The sequence below is a fragment of the Canis lupus genome, chromosome X, assembly GCF_048164855.1.
Source record: "Canis lupus baileyi chromosome X, mCanLup2.hap1, whole genome shotgun sequence".
NCBI lineage: Eukaryota > Metazoa > Chordata > Mammalia > Carnivora > Canidae > Canis > Canis lupus.
This window is the reverse complement of record NC_132876.1, coordinates 5,314,718-5,333,395: the sequence shown is the minus strand read 5'-3', so window position 1 is coordinate 5,333,395 and position 18,678 is coordinate 5,314,718. Positions and strand designations below refer to the sequence as shown.

General features: G+C 50.9%; 1 long non-coding RNA gene across 8 annotated transcripts in view; it reads left to right on the top strand.

Moving 5' to 3' along the window:
- LOC140627755 (uncharacterized) overlaps nucleotides 1-18,678 on the top strand; it is a 291,600-nt gene that overhangs the window by 258,921 nt on the left and 14,001 nt on the right. For 4 of the 8 annotated variants that reach the window (XR_012026366.1, XR_012026356.1, XR_012026362.1 and 1 more), the window contains one exon: nucleotides 7,423-7,519. The exons of 2 other annotated variants lie outside the window; for them this stretch is intronic. This is a non-coding gene — a long non-coding RNA (uncharacterized lncRNA). Of the gene's footprint in view, nucleotides 1-2,590; nucleotides 3,255-7,319; nucleotides 7,520-18,678 lie in introns of those variants that run through there. 2 more of the 8 variants (XR_012026359.1, XR_012026367.1) reach the window with 2 other exon arrangements.

Here is an 18,678-nt window from a genome sequence, read left to right as displayed (position 1 = left end):
TGATAGAGTGTCATCCCCAGCTCATCCTCTCCCCACCCAGGGCAGTGCTAGTTCAGAGCTCCTCTAGCCCACCCAGCATGGGCTCCTGGGGCTGAGGGTCGGTTCCTGGGCAGTGTCCTTTGCTTGTTTTCTGCCTCTTGTTCATATTATTTTTAGCCCACTTCACCGGGCTCTCTCTGGCCTCGGCAAAATGGGAGCGTGCCCAGAGAAACTGGTGAGCACATTAACCATGGAGGCAGGCAGAGGGTCTGCTGAGGGCCTGGGAGGCCATCTGAGAAATTGTTTGACCAGCTTCATCTATTTATTAGTGTGCTTGGAAACTGCTATTTATATTTTAACCCTCCAGGGACAGCCATGAATCTCTGGATACAAAGAGTTGGTATATTTCCAGCCTTGAAAGTAAGAAATAATCAGTAGTTACAGACCTCTCCAAGACTGCCAGGGTGGGAGGCTGTGGACAGTGGGGCCCTGAGTGGAGTGCCCTGAGAGGAGCTGCTGGGGGCTCTGGGTGGCACCACTCCCCCACCCCCTCAGCTGGCGGGGGGTGGGGTGGAGGGGGTTGGCCAGTCACAGTGACAATCGATATAAGCAAAGGGTAGAATAAGCTGGAGCCAAAGTCAAGGCCAGGGTTCCTTCCTTCCGTGTAAGAAGGTGGCATTCCCAGGCCTCGAAGCCCCCTCTCCCCTCGCCCCATCCCTGCAAGTGTCTGCGGCCAGCCCCGTGCCCCGCCTCTGAGCAGGTGCCAAGTGCCCTGGGCCAGCTGAATCTGCCCTGCTCCTACCACTGCCTCCCCAGAGGGGCTGACAGATGGCACTGAGGCCACTGAGGGGTCAGAATCCTGCCTCCAGCACAGCCCAGGCTCAGGGCCCCTGCCACACCTCAGACCCTCGATTTTGAAGCAGGCTGAGAAAATGCATAATACGAAGACTTTTCCACCCAGAGCTGTTTGGGTCTCAGACGCCCCGGTGTTTGGTCTGCTATAATGGTGATGTTTTGGGATGCTTATCCATAAGCACTGTAACAATCTGCTGTGACCCACTTGTTGTTTGGGGAGCACTGGCTGCTGTCTGTGCGGCTTGCTAACGGGAGACAGTTTAAGGACGTGTGTAGACATAACTGAGTTCTTCCTAGAGCAAGACTAGTTCGTGGGCATCTCAGAACTTAACAGGAGAGAAGCTCCTGAAACCCGGCAGCCCCCTCCCACGAGGTCTTTTTGTCTGGCTCATGGCACCCAGCGATGTGCATTTCAATTCCTGGCCCAGGGAGTGGTTTTCTGGGGGGTCTGACAGCTCTGATGGTCTCGTTTGCCAAGCACCTTGCATTCCTGGCACCCTGAGTCCTGCCCACCCCGGGGCGTACACTGGCGCTGGAAGGGAGGAAGCCCCCACCCGGGCCCAGCCACCGCGCCTGAGTAGCTCAATTAACACGTGGAGCCCAGAGTTTAAGGCAAAATCTACATACATCATAATCTAAAAGCAAACATTTGCCTGTGATAGCTCTAATTTATGCATAGAATCAGTTTACTGTTTGCGTTTTAATTATTATTATTTTTTTGAATAGCTTGGTGGCAGAAAACCAAAGCCTGCTGAGTTTTATATTATACTCTGTGGCTTATTTGCTGGTGTGTTTCTTTCCACCCAAAACATCTCATTAATACAGGTAATCGAGATACTTTATGTTGCAACCTTTCATGCTCATAAAACAAACTGAATGAAAATGTAGCTAATCTGTAGAGCAGGTTTTCTCCCTTTTTTTTTCTTTTGTGGTCTCATCAGACAAGTTGGCAAATCCGTGGTGAGAGAGTTAGGCTGAAATAAGAAAATGAACTAAATTCCCTGCAGAGGTCCGGTCAGGGAGTTTTACTGGCCCCAAAGACGTGAGGTTCCACGAGGGTTCCCTTAACACGACGCCCAGGAGAGGCACTTTTTTTCTTTTGGCCTTCGTTTCACAGAGTGTTTGCCTGAAGAGAGGTCCTTTGGGCCCCAACAAGTTGGGTGAGGACCCAGGGGCCAGGCGAGGGGGTCAGAGGCCACAGGCCACAGGCCATAAAAGCCACGGGGCGGAGCAGAACCAGCTCCCGCAAGCCCGAGGCCCGCCTTCTCCCCCGCCGAACCTTCTGCACCTGCCCTGGGAGCTGCCTTTCTTCCGAGCATCCCGGCCTCCTTGGCAGGCTGCTGAGTCCAGACAGGCTATCTCTGAGGCCCCTCTGCTGGCCAGACAAGAAGCCAGGAGGTGATCTAAGAGCACCCGACTCCATATCCTTGCTTTTGGGCCTCGGTGGCCCGAGGAAACTCCTCTGGGACCTCAGCCTAGAGCTTAAGGCTCTTGGAGGTGCCTTGGAAGTAAGAGAGGGCGCTGGCGGAAGAGGAAGGCTCTGGGGCCCAGCCCCGCGCATCTTGGGGCTTTGCAGAAGCATCTCCCCTCCCTTCTGAGCCCTGGCCCTGTCACTTCCCCATGCCTGCTTTGGCTGGGGACCCAAATCCCCAGGAAACAAAGAGGCTATTTAGGTGCAAACATCCCTAATGAATAAAGAAAGGAGAGTCACTTGCCAGATTATTGAAAGCAAGTTGTCTAAACCATTTCTCTTTAGCCTGCATGCTGGCCCCAGGGGCCCTGTAAGGCTCAGAGCAGCCCTCGAAAGCCTGTCTCCAGAATCCCTCCTGGAACCAGTTACCTGCAAAGGAGCAATGGCCAAGCAGCGTGCAAAGGTGCCTGCCTCCCGGGAGCAGCTGTGTGCCCAGGCTCTTCGCAGCCAACAGATGCTACACCAGCCTCGTCACTGGGGCGCTGAGGCTGAGGAAGCGGCCACAAGGGACTGGCGACTCCTTGGACATTTCCTGAGGGGCGGCCAGGGTCACTGCTGCCGGCCCGGTGCTCTGCCTTGGACCACGCGTGGCTGGTCAGGAGCCAGGTGGCTTAGAAGCCGCGCTGGCCTTGAAGGGAGTCTTCCAGTGTGGCCTTGGAAAAGGCTGGGGTAGAAAGGAAGAATCCCAGGGCGGGGACTCGTTTCCTTGTCTGCCATTCCTCCCTCAACTCCAGTATTAAAACGTTTTGCAGACTCCACGTAACAGCTAGCGACGCTTTTATTATCTGTCGCTCAAGGAACACAGAAGGGCCAGGCGTCGTCTAAAGATGCAAGGCGGGTCCAGCCCTGGCCAGACAGTGTTCCGTGTGCTCGTGGCCCTGTGACCGCGCGGCCGTAATGCCCCCGTTCATTTGCCCGGCCAACGTTTCCTGAGTGCCCAGGATGTGCCCAGGCTGTGTCCAATGCTAGGCCCCAAGCCACAAGAGAGACATGGCCCCTGCCCTCGGTGAGTGCACAGTCTACCGGGGGAGGCAGATGAGAACCATACGCAATCTTTGAGAAAGTACCCCTGGGCTGGAATCCGGGTGGCAGCAGGTTCGTGCTCCCTGCGAAGGTGCTAAGGAGAGGATCCTTCTGCACGTCGTTCTCAAGCTTCTGGTGGTGCCTTGGTTCATGGCTGTGTCCCTCCAGCCTCTGCTCCCCAGAAACCCCCCTCCCCCCCATCTTCACAGGCCATCTCCTTCTTCTCTGCATTGCTCCTCTTCTTAGGACACTTGTCATTGGATTTAGGACCCACTCAGATAATCCAGGATGAGCTCAACTTGAAGTCCTTACCTTGATTACATCTGCAAAGACCTTTTTCGGGTCACACTCACAGGTTCCAGGTGGATATATCTTTTGGGTGCCACCACTCAATTCGCAACAGTATGAACATAGGGGTCTTGGGAGCACACAGCATCTTGGAGGCCAGTGCTCCCCAGAGCTGGCTGCTACTGCTGTCACGCTTGAGCAGGTCCTCCTGCCACATGGGACACACGAATTCCAGTGTGGTGGATATTGGAGTCTGCATTTCCTCTGAGTTGCTTATTTCTCTCTCCCAACCACAAAGCCTCCCTGGTCAAGTCAGTAAATAAAGAAAAGCAAAAGAGAGAGAAAAGAGAAGAGAAGAGTCTCATGAAGGATATATATATTCCTCCGTTCAGCCACCACAGGTGTTTTCCCAAAGGCCAGCTTGCCTCTTGCCCTTATAAGCCTTTGATGGCTCCCTAGTGCCCATGAGATACTCCTGAGCTGCTCGGTCTGGCCCTCAGCATCAGGTGGACCTAGCCTACCTCTCTAGCTGTCCTCTCCCCACTCCCCCACCCGTCCTCACGCACATCCATACCATACCTGTCCCCTTCTTCCCCAGCATACCCCGGCCTCCTCTGTCCCCAGACCTCTGCTCACTTCTTCCTCACCTGAAATATTTTCCACACCTGTTTGCTTTCGTTCCACCTGTCCAGGTTCAGCTCAAACCCAGCACTTTCTAGAAGCCTTCCTAGCCCTGCAGAGCTGAGAAGGATTCCCTCTGCCCTAGTCCCTTCCTGAGGGTCCAAGGGTCCAAGGATCCATATCAGGGTGGCCAGTTCTCCTGACTAGGAGTCTCTACCCCTGGGGGATGGGGCTGACCTTGCCTTCCAGTCCCTGACACCTCGCACCCAGTCAGATATGCAATGGATTTTTGCAGAAAAAAATTGAAGGGGATGGGTGCATCTTGTTGCTTCTTCCATTGTTTAGTCGGCAAGAAAGTAAGCCAATTCCAAGGGAGGGGAAGAGGTAGGAAAACCAGGTAGGATAGAAGGGGTCCGGAGTCATCAAGCACAGCAGATGGAGTCCAAAGCTCTTGACTCCTGCCCTGGCCTCGCCTGCTGCCCCTTTTCTGCAGGATGCCCCCAGTCCAGAATCTCTCAGGCACCCCCCACCTTGTCTTGGCAAAGTGGTCTTGGCACGGGGACTTAGGGTTCTATCTGTTGACACCTGAGACGAGTGTAGATACTGCTCGGACTGCCCAAGGCTGTGCAGAAGTTCCCCCAAGCTCCCCTCCTGCTTTCTCCTTGTTTCAGCTAAAGCCATCCTCTTCCTCTCTGCTCCTCTGGCTGCTGGAACGTAAGCTCCACTCCAAGGCCCTGGCTAGACATCATACCCAAACCCTGACTCAACAGCACCCCCAGACTCTGTGCCCAGAACCCCCCTGACAGGCCCTCCTTCTCCTGATGAACAGCTCCCCAGGGAGCTGTCATCAGCCGCCCCCTTGTGTCCCGCCCACTCAGGGACTTGCTGGTCCTGTCACCAGCCTCTGCACACCTGCTCCCATGGGAGCATCAGCTCAAGGGCTCCATCTCACTGTCACCACAGTGTGGGGAGGGGACAGAGCATGAACTCCGACATCAGCCCTGGGGTCACATCGTGGCTCTGCCCTCTACTTGCTCGTTACCCTGCTCTAAGCATCAGTGCCCAATGAACTCGTTCATTCCCTCCCTCAATACAAAAACCTTTATGGGTGCCAGGCACACTACAGGCTAGGGATCCAGGGTGCGAGGGGGGAGGCGAGAATAGAAACTCACAGCTTGGTCTTGTGAGGCAAGAGGCATGCAAATAATAATGATAAAAGGAGGCCGGGGCTATAATGTGGGCCCCCCCCCCCGTACTGTGCTCTGATGTGACTGCAGAGCTGCTACCAATTTCCCACTCTCAAGCATGATATTATAGAAGCACAGTGAAGAGCTAGGGGCTAGAGAATTCTGCAGTTGCAATAGAAAGTCATTTTTCCTGCAAGGATTTCAATAAGAAGGATTTTTTTTTTTTTGGAAGAATAACTGTGGGTGTATTTGGCTATGGCAAGCTTAGATAATCGGCTGTTCTAATGGTCAGAACAGACACGAACATCGCAGAGCCCATCCCCCGCGGCACAGAAAGCCAAAGTCAAGTCTCTGAACCACCAAAATATTGTGTGTCTGTGTCCCGGATTTTAAGATGCTGTGACGGCTAAGATGCAAATAATCTGATTGGAGTTTTTCAGGAAGAAATAAAGCAACAGCAAAACTACATTCCAAGTGGCCACAGATAGTGGCGAGTGCCACAGCATTTATGCGTGAGAAGGCACGGGCTCTGAAAATTCCCTTGGGGGTGCACCCCCCACCCACAAAGGTCGGGGCCCTGAGGTGCCACCAGCCTCTCCACTAGCCCAGGGCCTCATCTACCAGTCACAGGAGACACTGTCGCCCTCTCCCACCTCCACCTCCCAACTGCTATCATAACCGGTCGCAAGCTGCGTGATGCCACTCTGCATCCTAGCCATGCTTGGCTTTTCCGTCCCATGGGAGTCATGACAGGAGACATGCTCACGTGCACAGGGGTGACTCGGGGCCAGGAACAGTTTCATCCTCCACCCCCGGGAGGGGTCCGAGGCCTGGACCGCTGGAGCAGCTGACACATGGCAGGGAAGCAAGCAGGGCAAGAACAATATTTAGCCAGAGAGCTGACAAGATTGGTGGTTGACCGGCTGTGGGGAGAAAAGAGATCTGGGAGTGCCCAGGTTTCCGGGCAATTGCTGAGACATGTACCCCAGGAGAGAGGGAAAAAAAGGTGCCAGGTAAGATAACTGCAGGGCCGGATCCACCAGTGCATGGAGTGGGTGCTGAGGCGCCTGCTTTCCTGGGATCCAGCTCCACAGGGTTTGGGGAGGAGCCCGGAGGCTCAGAGTTGCTGGGCTGGGCTGGCCAGGGGACATCTCCGCGGGGCCACCTCTGGGGTTGGAAATTCCTCTTCACTTTCCTGAATCCATCAGCAGCCCAGCAAGTGCCCCCGAGCCACTCTGATCTTCCAGGCCTAAGGCGGCTGTGCAGTCCCATAGCCTGGGCCCCCCCCCCCCCGCCAGGGTCCCCGGCCCTGCACCCCGGGGCCAAGGGAAGGGTCCCATCTGCCCTCGGCTGATGCTCCGAAGTGTTAGCTTAGGGACTGGTGGTGGTTTCTGGTCGGTTCTTTCTTCTCCCTCCTCTTTCCCTCTGCCTCTCCGAGGAGCGTACACTGGCTTCCTGTGGCTGCCCTAACAAATGACCCCAAACTTGGAGGCTCAAAACAACAGAAATGTATTCATTTATGCAGAAATGTATGGATGGATGAGTGAGTGGATGGATGCATGGATGGATTCTCTCCCAGTTCTGGAGGCCGGAGTAGAAATCAAGGTGTCTGCAGGGCCCTGCTCCCTCTGAAGGCTCCGAGGAAGAATCTCCCATCACCTCTTGGTTTCTGGTGGCCCCCAAAGGCCCTTAGCTTGTGGCTGCATCCCCCAATCTCTGCCCCCAGCTTTCCAGCCCCTTCTTCCCTGTGTGCTTTAAATCTCCTTCTTTCCCTCTCTTATAACGCCTGTCATTGGGTTTAGGGGCCTCCTGGATAATCCAGACCATCTCATCTGGAGATCCTTCACTTCATTGCATCTACACAGACCCTTTTTCAAATAAGTTCATGTTCACAGGTTCCAGGCAGGCGTATCTTTTGGAGGCCACCGTTCTACACACCATAGTATGACTATTAGGATTCCCTGTCAACCCCAAGGTCACAGGCCATGTCCCCCACAGGACACTCAGAGCCAAGTGCCCACAGCCACGCCAGGAAGCAAGACCACAGCTTGTTCGACTCTCGAGTAGTCATCGGGAAAGCGGCCCTGGAAGTCAGGTGAGAGGGAGACTCTTCCCCTGTTTTCAGCAGGTGTTGAGAGGGCATCTGCCATGTACCAGTGCGTGTTGCTGGGGCCCTGAAGGAAAGGCCCCTCCAGGGAGCCACTGGTGTCTTGGGCTCCTGCTCCTGCCTTTGGGGCTGCCCAGACTCCTCCTTGGGGACTCTTTCATTGTCCTATTGGGGCCAGAGGCACATGCCAGCCAGAGGCAGCAGGCCCCAAAGCACAGAGGGTCCCCACCCTGACCCCAGGACGAAAGACCCCGGAGGAGTACTACCCTGTCACTTCAGGCCACTTTACTGAGATCTGCGGGCCAAGGTGTGCCTGAGCCAGTACGAAGCGGCACAGAGCGGGATGTGGAGGTGTTTTGCGACCTGCAAAGGGCCCTGCAGGAGGCATTCATTGAAATGCGGGGCCATTCCTCCCACCTGTGTGGCCAAGGGGCCAGGACTGATCTGTCTCAGGCCTAGGATGGGGCTAACCACCGCCCCTCCTGCTGGGAGGGCTGGAGGTGGAAGGCACTGGGAGGGGAGCCCATGCGAAGCTTGGCCCCCTCAACTCATTTCTGAGAAGTAGTGATGGAACAGAACATGAGAAAGACCATGTCTTTCACCAGAGGGGGGAGGGGACAACCCAGTGACCAATTTCGGTGATTAGCTGCAAGAAGAGGGCCCTTTATTCCAGGCGTGTGTATGCCTTTTAATTTCCTCTTGTGGGCTCCTGAGGGGGCCCGGTAACCATGCAATTGGTATTCCTCGCAGGCCTCAGAGGATGCGGGCACTCTCTCGGAGCCGGCTCCAGGTGGTACCGAGTGCCACCTGCACTCCCCGCTTCCCCATTAAGTGCTCCGCACAAACCTGCCCTGGGCAGGGGAGGGGAGGTGGCGGGCGGGGACTGGGTCTGCCCAGGGGCTCGAGCGGGTCTCCTCCCGGTCTGGAGGCAGCGGTGGCAGCAGCAGCAGCAGCAGCAGCAGCAGCGAGGTCCGAGTTGAAGTTGGCACCTTCTAGCTTTGTGGGAAACAACATAAAAACGTACTATTAGTGGTAAAGGGACCTGGTCCCCTTAAGCAATTGAAGGCACACAAGTTACAAAGCAGACCAATTAAGGGCTGGTGATTTGCATTACAAGGAGACCCTTTGCTCCAGAAAAGGAGTTCTCCAGGGGCTGCTGTAGACGGAGCCCCAGGGGGCTTGAAGATTCCATTTGCTGTACCGGGTTTCTGCCCACAACTGGGCCGCTGGCTCCGCACTCTGTGGTGTCCACCCCGCGCCTCTGTATGACTTCTGACCAGCCTACCGGGTCCAAGATGTGCCCCACGGCCTGGGCCCCGCCAGCCCCCTGGCCAGCATACTGGCCAGCATGCACACACCCCTTCTTTGCCAGGCCCTGGCAGTTTCTCCAAAACAGTGTGGTTCCTCCCTGGGCTGGCACCTGGCTTTGCAGATGAACAGAGTGGCCAAGCGTGGGGGGGAGGGGGCTGAGCAGGGAGGGGGCTGGGGGGCTGCAGGAGTGGGGCATGGGACACCTGAATTTCTGTGCCCCTGAGCCACCTGCAAGTGGCAGGGCATGTTCCCTCTTTGAAGCCTTAGTGTCCACCTCTGTAGAACGAGGGCACTTGCAGCTTCTCCATTTCAGAAACTCCACCCCTGAGCTGGCGGGGTGGCCCTGGGGATGTCCTTGGCCTACTAAGTGGGAGAAGGACATTGCCCTGGGTCATGCCTAGACTAACAGTGACGGGGAAACATGAAATGCATCTGGAAAGTCGTTTCGAAATTGTGATGTTTACAGACGCTGGAGACATGGAGGGAGGGTGGTGGCCAGTGTCCTCCTAGAAAGGGCATCTTAAAAGTTACCTGCGCGCCATCTAAGCACTCAGATGGTCTGAAATCTAAAAGACGGTCTGAAAGCTCAGTGGGTGAGGTGGTTCACCGATCAGCTTGGCGGGCTCCGAGATGTTTCCAGTCCAGTCACTGCTCTGTGAAGAAAGCTCCTTGCCCTGCGGGGTAAAATTCAGGAAGCAGTAGATTCCCAACATGCAAAACTTGAGTGTCACAGAGCTTGAATGGACTGGAGATCAGAATGTAGTAGGGGCTTAAGAGAATGACTTGGAAGTGCCCAATAGAAATAGAATTTTCGAATAAGAGTTAATTTTGGGGGGCGCCTGGGTGGCTCAGTCGGTGAAGCTTCCAGCTCTTGATTTCCGCTCAGGTCAGGATGTCAGGTTCGTGGGACTGAGCCCCGCGCTGGGGGCTCCACGCAGCACATGGAGGCTGCTTAGGACGCTGCTTAGGACTCTCCTTCCACCGCTGCCCACACCCCCCTGCTTGTGCATGTGCGCTCTCTCTCTCTCTCTCTAAAAAAATGGATTTTTCAAACTTGCCCAGGTTCTGGGACTCACAAAGTAAAGATGCTGGGGTTACTGGGGGTGGCGGTGGTAGCAGTGCTTTCTTTGTCCCTGCTCCCCCTCACCATTGCTGAGACTGAGCAGTTCGTAGACACTCTAAAGATGCAGACACCTGTCAAAGTTGTTCTGGCAAGTTCTGAAATCCAGGTGTCAACCAGGGGGTTGTCGGAGCTAGGAATGTGAGGGCTAAAAAATGGGCCAGGAAAAAAAGGCCAAGGAGGAAAAACAAGAACAGAGAAAGAAGCTAAGAGGAGGGGAGACCGGGAGGTGAGAGTGGAGAAGGAATGCTGTCAGTTCCTGGTGATTTTAATTTTCACATCGCCAAGTGCCACCCGGGTGTCTCCCATGACACTTTCCCGTGCCACTTACTGTGGCTCCTGGGAAGGACCTCAGGGAGGGAGGGAAGAGTGAGTTAGGGAAGAGTGTGGAAGGGAAGACTCTTCCCTCCCAGCCCGATCTGCCGATGTGCCTCTGTTAGGCCACAGAGGAAGGAAGAGCCTCCAAGAGTTGCCAAAGGTCTCCTCTCTCCAAGGGCAGTGGCTCATTTCCACGGCCACCAGAGTGAGAACACTGTCCCTAGCTGCCCTCCTGGACCGTGCTCACCTCAGTGCCACAGGGCCCGGAGTCAGACGGAAGCTGCCTTGGGTTGGTGGGGACACCCAGGCAGGGTTCAGGGAAGAAGGCAGTGCCGGAGTCCAGAAGTCACTGGTCCTGTCTGGGTCAGCAAGGGCCTGACTCTCCCAAACCCTCGGGCCAAAGGACATGCCACGGCCTCCAGGCTTCTAGTCCCTTCCTTGAAGGATCGGCAAGTCACACGCAGAGCCTCAAGCAAGGGACTTCCAGCTGGTGGCTTCCAGCAGCTTCCTGCTCCTGAACCACCATCGTCTCCCCCTGAAGTCCCACCATCCTTCGCCCCTGACCCACGCAGGCCTTGGGGAGGCTCTGCCTCCATCTGTGGGGGGAGCCCTGGCCTCTGCCAGCTTTGCCACTAGGCAGCCCTATCGGTTTCCCTCGGCTGCTGTAACAAATTACCACCCGCCTGGTGGCTTCCCACAAGGCAGATTTACTCGCGGACAGTCCTGGAGGGTGGAAGGCCACAGTTGGTCCCACTTGGCTAAAGTCCAGGTGTCAGCTGGGCTGCTTGCCTCTGAAGCCCATCAGGAGAGAATCAGTCTCCTCGCCCTTTGTGGCTTCATGGATGTGCGTCCCCGCTGTCTCCGCTTTTGGCATCACAGGCTCTTTCCCTGTCCTCTCTGCCCCTCCCCATGAGGATGCTTGTGATGGCATTTAGGGCCCACCCAGAGAGTCCAGGGGGATCTCTCCTTCTCGGGATCCTTCGTCATATCCACAGGGTCCCCTTTGCTGTATAGTATTCGTGGTTTCCAGAGACCAGGACACCGATCTTTGCGGAGGCCAGCCTGCCACACCAAGTGTGGGTCTCTGGGCAACTGAGTCAGCTCGCCTCTCTGACCCAGGCTTGTTTGCGGACCTCTTGGTTCAGGGAAGACGGCAGATGTTGGCACTTTAGAGACCTTCTAGTGAAGACTCCTGTAACTGGGGGCTGCTTCTTCTATGAAGCTGAGGGCCACTCAGTTGGGCCATCCCCGGCCTCCCCAGGTTTGCCTTGAGTGCACTCCAGGTGGAACTCGGCCCCCAGCCGACTGACTCCTTCTGCCCTGTCCCAACGAGTGACAGTGCAGACTGGAAGGTCCTTGGGTGGGTGGCAGCCATTCTGGCTGTGATCCCAGGCACTGGCAAGTGATCATCTCAGTTGTCCAAACTTTCTCTTCCCAATGTGCCGTGGGGTGGTTCCAGGGAGATCCACATGGATATAAATAGGATCAGGAGTGCCAAGCCCTGTTTGTCCTCTGAGTGGCACTCAAAGGAGTCCGTGCTTGTCCCCTCTTTGCTGCCTTGGGACCCGGCCACAGCAGCAAGGCACAAGTGCCCCTTGGCATTGGTCCTATCCCGGGCCTCTGCCAGTTTCTGGTGGATGGGACCCAACCATCAGCCCCAGGATCGGTGGGGGGAATGTGGCCGCTATTCCCCAAGGCAGCCTGGCTTCCAAGGAGGTGGCTTCCACTTGGTGTGCTGCCCTGCCTGGTTCAAGTCTGCAGCCTCTTCCCGAAGGGCTGTGATGTCTTAGGAGCATCCCACGATTTCCCAGGGCCTTCTCCAGCCATCTGCGTGGCTGGGACGCCTGAAAGCCCCAAGGAAGGGTAGGATGGTGACACTCTTTCTATTTTATAGATGAGAGGATGGAGCCAGGGGGAACTAACTTGCCCAGGTCTCTCTCTCTCTCTCTCTCTCTCTCTCTCTCTCACACACACACACACACACACACACACACATATGGGGAACTGGCAGCAGAAGCCCCCTTGCCCAAACTCAAGTCTTGGGATTGCAGGCTCTGCACTCGAGGTACCTCTACCCTCTCTCTGAATGCAGGAGGCTACACAGCAATGTTGGCCAGGCATTATCAGATTATTCTCCTGTGTCCTTCTGAACACAGTTCCACGGCAGACCCTTAGGCACTCCATGGCGGCCCCGCTGCTTAGAAAGCCCACTCCACGTGCCATGCCAAATGACCTTGATGTAGGAATTGGTCACTCTGTTTCTCTAACAGGAATCCGAATGCACATTTTGCGTACCTATTTGCCTGTTTCCATTGGTCTTTGCTTTGTTTTTTCTTTGTGAACTATATAAGGCCCATCTGCACCAGTTACGGAACCTGAGCTGTAGATAGACACAGTCATGTCTCATGTTGGTGGCCTGACCCCCAAGGCAGGTAAGGATGCTAGAAATAAAATGACTCACTTCCATCAGGATTTGGGGGTGAGAAAGCAGCCCCCTCCCAAAGCAAGTTTAAGCATCAGTGTCCAGACACACCTTGAGGGATGCCAGGACACCTGGTCTGGGACCTGATTTAGTTAATTCCAGAGCAGCAGTTTACACACTGTGGGCAGGGACCCCTAAGGGCAGCTGCCTTTTCTATTCGCCTTCAACAACTGCACGGTGAGCTTTTTCTAGAGGCAGCACAGGGAATATCACAGCAGCCTGGATGCACGAGCAGATACAAGAATGCAGCCGTCTTCTGTTGAGCATGACATTGAAGAGATTTGCAAAAATGTAAAACGATGTCACTTTCCTCAGTGGTCATTTTCCTTTTTGGATAATATAGTATTTATGTTAACATTCAATGGGTACATTATTGTTGTTTTAAAATGAGTTAATAGATAATTTAAAGTTTGCTCAGTCTAAATTCTGAAATTTGTAAATATCGAGAGAGAGAAAGAATCGTCATAACCAAGAGTCCTGTGAAGTCCTTGATAATTGTTGGAATGTAAAGGGACCCTGAGGCCAATAAGTTTGAGAACTGCTCTCCTTGAAATCAAGTGACACTCTCATTGGACATTTGGGGACACTATGTGGAGCAGGAAATATCCCAAGGCCTCCTGGTGCCTTATTGACAGAAACAGGATTCAATCCAGGTCTTTTGAGTGCCCAAGCCTTGATTTCCAGGGCATTTTTTTAAAAGCTTCAGCAACTTGGCTTGACGGCAAAGGCCTAGCTAAACCAAGGTTTCCAGGTATTTGAATCTCCAGTGAGTCTAAGCTCTCTAGCCACAAGGTAGAGGATTTTACTCCTCACACACCACCTTGAAGAGTTAAGGTAAGGAGAGAAACTCGCTTAGACCATGCGACGAGCCAGGGGCCTCGTAGAACCACGATCGAGGCTTCAATTGCTCTTATACCAGGGACTCTGGCCAAGCAGAAGAGAGCCTCCCCAGGCCAACAAAAAGTATTAAAGTTAGTCAGGGCTCATCATTGAACTTTGCAGACTCTTGAAAAGGTTGAGTGCCCAGACATCAGCCGGCTCCCCAACCCTGTCCACAAGAGATTTCAGTTCCAGCTTACCTCCCATCTTCAAGTTGCTCCTGCACCTGCACAGAGTACCTGAAACCCAGGTAGTTCCCCTAACCGCCCTTGTTCTTTCATCACCATCCAGGCCACCGCGATGCAACCCGTGTGCACAGACTATTAAAAAGTGCTGTCTTCATGCTCCATGGGCCCTTCAATCAAACCCCATTTCTTTTATTTTAGTAGCACTGGTGCCCTTGTGTTATTCCAGACATCAGATTGTCTGAGCTATGGAATTGACATTCGTTCTCTATGAATTGATACTGGAAAGTGAGAGGGGAGGGGCTGTGACTTGGGTGCTGTTGGCGGGTGTTAGTAATGAAACCCCAGCCCTGCACTCGTTACACACAGTGGCTTTCAAACAAGCTTGACATTGCTCGCTGGTGCTCTTCCAACCCATTTGCAAACTGAGAAGGGAGCTGTTGAATCTTGCTTTGCAATAGACTTCTGCGGCATCCTTTTCGGGGAGTCTCCAATTTCCCAGTCCTGGCAGTGGGTCAGGTAGAGGGCTCAGCACTGCTGGGAGGGCTAGCCAAGGAAGGAAGGAGAGCAGGCTCTGGAGGAGGAGGGCCCCACAACTCTGCTCTTCACCCTCTCCCCGACACGTATCATTAACTATTAACCAAGAACCATCATTTTTGTGGATTTGTCACAATTGCCTTCTACAACTGGCTTCCTTGGTGCTGTGCTAATTATCCATATGTGCTCTGAGGCACATTTGTGAATGCCAATCATTTATTTCCAATTTACATAATCACGGAGGGCTGTTGATAACATAGAAATGCTTCGGAGTCAATGCATTAGCATTTGCCTCCAGATCATTTTACGCTCTGGCTTGACAAGTTCATTCCTCTCATAAATGAATTTAACCTTTTGCATCCCTGGAGCAGCCAGGGAAACTGCCCGTGTCTCTTCAAGGGCCATTTGTCTCACATGACGTCTCAAGTTAGGTGCTCTCTTGTGCTTAGAGGTTTCTTTTGCTTATATTCAAACCCCCCCCCCAAAAAACAAAAAAGTGACAACTTCCAAAGCTGACAGAAGAAGAAACAGAAAATTTGAGTAGTCCAGTATCTATCAATGAAGTTGCAAATTAGTTAAAAACCATCCTGCAAAGAACCCCCACTTGTGTATCCTTCTAAGCACTTAAGGAAGAAATAACTCTAGTTTTACATAAGCTCTTGCAGAGTATAGAAAAGGGGGAGCACCCCCTTTCCTGATGAAATCACTGTGACCTTGACTCCAAGGTTACAGTGGCACCCAGCCAGAGGCACCTGGCTGGTTCAGTCACTAGAGCATGTAAGTCTTAGTTTCAGGGTCATGATTTCAAGCCCCATGTTGGGCGTGGGGCCTACTTAAAAAAAAAGAAGAGGAAAAAAAAAAAAGAAGAGGAAAAAAATGTTAGCTCATCAAATCCAATATATATATATGTACACCTATAATATGAATCTATATATGTGTTTATATACACACATAAATATATACATATAGATATATCCCCATTTAAATTACACTTGTGTATATATATGTCCATGCATATGTATTCATATATATTTATTGTCCCATTTGTGTGTGTGTATGTGTGTGTGTGTGTGTTTGTGTAGACAGAAAAAAAGGAAAAGAGGGAGCACTTCATATTCATGATGTTTTCAGGAATCACCTCCTTGTACTCCAATACTTAACCCCGTGTCTGCTTCTAGGGAAAAATATTTTAATTCAACAACCAATTGAGTTTTATTCTAGGTATGCAAGGGTGGCTTAATATTAGAAAATCAATCCATCTGATTAATCATATTAACAGGAAAAAGGGAGAAAATCATAGAATTATTTAAATATACCCAGAAAAAGCATTTGACAACATTCACAGGTGTCCATGGTCAAGCAAATGAACAAACAAAAATCTCTTCACAAATGAGGAATAGAAGAGAACTTTCTAGTCAGATAAAAGGAAGCTACAAATGCTATAGCAACCATCATAATCAACAGTGAAATGTTAGAATCTTTACCCATAGATTGGGAATGAGAAAAGGTTGTCCACTATCCTCACTTCCATTCTACATTGTACCAGGGGTCCAATCTTGTTTAATAGAAAATAAATAAATCTATTGACAAGCTACATGATTGCATACATAATAAATCCAATAAAATCTATAAACTATTAGAATTTGTAAAATAGCAGGATACAAAGTCTATATATAGGACTTTCCTTGATAGGAATCAGTTACATTTTCATATATCAGCAACAAGTAAATAGCAGATAAAATGAGAAAAGAAGGCAGCCTGGGTGGCTCAGCAGTTTAGCGCCGCCTTCAATCCAGGGCCTGATCATGGAGACCTGGGATTGAGTCCCACGTTGGGCTCCCCGCATGGAGCCTGCTTCTCCCTCTGCCTGTGTCTCTGCCTCTCTCTCTCTCTGTGTCTCTCATGAATAAATAAATAAAATCTTCTAAAAAATTGAGAAAAGATGCCACTTACAATATCAAAAAGCATCAAATACCTAAGACTAAACCCTAGAAATAAATGAAAGATGTCTGAAACTTCTACCCAGAAAATAAGAAAACATCATTGAAAGACATTAAGAAAATCTAAATAAAAGGAGGGATATGCTATTAGTAAGGGGCTGGAACACCAAATATCGTAAATATATACACTTTCCTCACATTACCTCATAGATTTGACTCAATCCTAATAAAGATCCAAGCCCGCTTAAAAGTTCTTTTTAACATTGCTAGATATCAAAAATTCTATAATAATAAGACAATGTGACATTGATGCAAGGACAGTTAGAAGTCAATTTGAAAATGGAACAGAATGGAGTCCAGAAACAGACCCACACATAGATCATTAGTTGATTACGAAGAAGAGCGTCTCTTCAATAAATGATTATGGGCCAATTGAATGTCATATGGAAAAAGTACAGTGTGACTCGTTCTTCATGTTACATACCCAAACCAATTCTAGGTGAAGTGTAAACAGTAGCTCACATGGGACACTGAATGCACAAACCATATTAAATATATAATACATTAGACTGCATTAAAATTATCAACTTTTGTTTATCAAAACAAAACATTTATTTTTATTTTTTTTAATTTATTTTTTATTGGTGTTCAATTTACTAACATACAGAATAACACCCAGTGCCCGTCACCCATTCACTCCCACCCCCCGCCCTCCTCCCCTTCTACCACCCCTAGTTCGTTTCCCAGAGTTAGCAGTCTTTACGTTCTGTCTCCCTTTCTGGTATTTCCCACACATTTCTTCTCCCTTCCCTTATATTCCCTTTCACTATTATTTATATTCCCCAAATGAATGAGAACATATAATGTTTGTCCTTCTCCGACTGACTTACTTCACTCAGCATAATACCCTCCAGTTCCATCCACGTTGAAGCAAATGGTGGGTATTTGTCATTTCTAATAGCTGAGTAATATTCCATTGTATACATAAACCACATCTTCTTTATCCATTCATCTTTCGTTGGACACCGAGGCTCCTTCCACAGTTTGGCTATCGTGGCCATTGCTGCTATAAACATCGGGGTGCAGGTGTCCCGGCGTTTCATTGCATTTGTATCTTTGGGGTAAATCCCCAACAGTGCAATTGCTGGGTCGTAGGGCAGGTCTATTTTTAACTGTTTGAGGAACCTCCACACAGTTTTTCAGAGTGGCTGCACCAGTTCACATTCCCACCAACAGTGTATGAGGGTTCCCTTTTCTCCGCATCCTCTCCAACATTTGTTGTTTCCTGCCTTGTTAATTTTCCCCATTCTCACTGGTGTGAGGTGGTATCTCATTGTGGTTTTGATTTGTATTTCCCTGATGGCAAGTGATGCAGAGCATTTTCTCATATGCATGTTGGCCATGTCTATGTCTTCCTCTGTGAGATTTCTGTTCATGTCTTTTGCCCATTTCATGATTGGATTGTTTGTTTCTTTGGTGTTGAGTTTAATAAGTTCTTTATAGATCTTGGAAACTAGCCCTTTATCTGATATGTCATTTGCAAATATCTTCTCCCATTCTGTAGGTTGTCTTTGAGTTTCAAAACAAAACATTTAGAGTGGAAAAGCAGTGAGAAGATACTTGCAATATATATATTTAGGTTCTTTGCCAATTTTTCTATTTAAGTGTCTGTCTTGGGGTGCCTGGGTGGCTCAGTAGGTTAGGCATCTGCCTTAGGCTCAGGTCCTGATCCCAGGGTGCTGGGATCAGTAGCCCTGCATTGTCAGGCTCCCTGCTTAGCGGGGAGTATGCTTCTCCCACTCCCTCTGCTGTTCATCCCTCCCACCCATCCCCCTGCCACTTGTGCTCTCTAGCTCTCTCTCCTTCTCTGTTAAATAAATAAATAAAATCTTTTTTAAAAAATAAAGCAAAATTTAAAAAAAAGAAGTGTCCATCTTTTTCATATTGATTTATAGGCATTCTTTATATATTATACATTTTTTATTTATCAATGAGAGAGAGAGAGAGAGAGAGGCAGAGACACAGGCAGAGGGAGAAGCAGACTCAATGCAGGGAGCCTGATGAGGGACTCGATCTTGGGACTCCAGGATCACGCCCCAGCCCAAAGGCAGGTGCTAAACCACTGATCCACCCAGGGATCCCCTATATTATACATTTTAGAGAGTTCTCTGAGCTATATGTCCAGAATATATATCCAAACAACTTTCTAAAATATATAAAGAGATCCTACAAAGTAATAAGAAAACACAGATACCCCAATAGAAAATGTGGCGAAGGACCTGAATCAACATTTCACAAAAGAGCCAATCCAAATGACCAAAGGATGTGCAACCTCTGGATCCAACAGAAAATGCAAATTACAGCTCCCGTAGGAT